Source organism: Physeter macrocephalus, chromosome 21, assembly GCF_002837175.3.
Source record: "Physeter macrocephalus isolate SW-GA chromosome 21, ASM283717v5, whole genome shotgun sequence".
Taxonomy (NCBI): Eukaryota; Metazoa; Chordata; class Mammalia; order Artiodactyla; family Physeteridae; genus Physeter; species Physeter macrocephalus.
Genome location: NC_041234.1, coordinates 35,193,414 through 35,195,245, shown reverse-complemented (window position 1 = coordinate 35,195,245; position 1,832 = coordinate 35,193,414). Strand labels below are relative to the sequence as shown.

Here is a 1,832-nt window from a genome sequence, read left to right as displayed (position 1 = left end):
TTTGTTTGTTTGTTTGTTTTCTTTTCTTTTCTTTTGCATCTCACTAGCATTCGTCTTTTATTTTTGGTAAATATTTCCATGCTATCCTACTTCATGGAGTCTTGTACTTTTAGGCATTAGGTTTACTAAATACAACATCTGCCTATTTAGTCAAATTATTTCCTTTACTTATGACTTTTTCTATTATACAGTTTTCCTGAGAGTTTGTACAAATTATTACCTGAATCTCTCCAAAACTGCCAAGCTTCCATTTAATCGTCAAAAATGATTTTATTTCTTCACAGTAATTTGAATTTATGTTTCAGTCCTTGCTTATCTTTTGGGAGATGCAGCTATCTACCAAAGCCTGAAGGCACAGAATGTTTATTCTTTTCAATGTCCTTTCTACTTCAGTGTTCAGTTACTGTCTGTCATTTTCCATGGTGATGATTTTATCTGTGGCTTTTATAACCTCTTGGTCAGAAGTCATTACCTTGGTACCGGCTATTAGGATAACTTCCTATATGAATGAGACTATCCTATATTTTCCCTTTCATTCTGCTAGTTACACTGTGAGCTCTAAACAAGTATTCCTGACCAAGCTAGTATCTGTTTTCTTGGTACCCGGTTGCCATTTGCACTACCTCAAGTAACCATCCTTTTACTTAAAGTACACATTCCTGCCTACACTGAGATGAACATTCCCTGGTTGTATTTTCTCAATAGTTTTCTCATTGCTGCAGTTTATTGGTTTGATTGCCACAAGCTTAATTTGGGAGATACCGCATTACCTGTAGATCCACTTGTCAACTGGAAATGCTGCTTCATTCCACATACAATTCATAATCTTGAGGAAACTGAAAATCCTACACCAAAAATAATTTATTATATGCCATTCATATTTCAATAAAGCTGGGAAAAATTAATTTGTTAATATGTTGTTATGTTAAAACTAATCAAAACTTACAACTACAATAAGAATCAAACTTTTACAAACAGGAAGGAATGACGACTGAGACATGTGAAAAAATGCAACTGAAGCTTCCTCTCCCCTAATTTTCATAACTTTTCAGAATGTACCTTTTGGGGCTATGATATTATTTATTAAATAGTGATTTTAAAAGCAAAATAAAATAATTCCAGTGTTTATACCTGCTCAGTAACACTTTATATTACAAATATTAGTTTGTTATTAACATTAAAGTGAAAAGAATTAACCTTTCAGCCATGTTGATGTTTCTGTTACCCAAAATACTGCTGGTTGCAAACTGTTCTGTAAATCTGAGATTCACTGCCATCTTTAAAATATGACCTTAAATAAACATTTTTATCAAGGTTAAAAAATAATTGCATTTCTATTCACTAAAAATGATTAGAGAAAACCAAAATTAAACCCACATTATCGTTTAACATCACTCCAAAAAAATGAAACACTTACCTATACACTTGATAAAACATATGCAGGATCCACATGATGACAATCATAACATATTGACAAATGACACTAAAGAAGACCTAAACAGAGAGACCTACCGTGTTCATGGATTGGAAGGTTCTACTAGAAAAGAGGTCAAGGCTCTCCAAACAGACTTATAGGTTTAATGTGATTCCTGTCAAAATCCCAGGAAGGATGTTTTGTAGATATAGATGAATCTATTCTAAAATTTATATGGAAATTCAGAGGCCCAAGGACAGCTAAAATAATCTTAAGAGTAAAGTAGGCGTTATATTAAGACTTACTATTTAACTACAGTAATCCATACAGTGTGATACTTGCTGAGGGATAGATACATACGTGAGTGGAATAGAGTCCAGAAATAGAACCACACAAATACACTGAATTGAATTTTGAG

The 1,832-nt window shown here is 32.8% G+C and overlaps 1 protein-coding gene and 1 pseudogene across 1 annotated transcript in view; one reads left to right on the top strand and one right to left on the bottom strand.

Annotated features, from left to right (window-relative positions):
- LOC112062694 (probable G-protein coupled receptor 160) overlaps positions 1–1,800 on the top strand; it is a 3,427-nt pseudogene extending 1,627 nt beyond the window's left edge.
- ALAS2 (5'-aminolevulinate synthase 2) overlaps positions 1–1,832 on the bottom strand; it is a 94,759-nt gene that overhangs the window by 58,918 nt on the left and 34,009 nt on the right. The window lies entirely within an intron of this gene.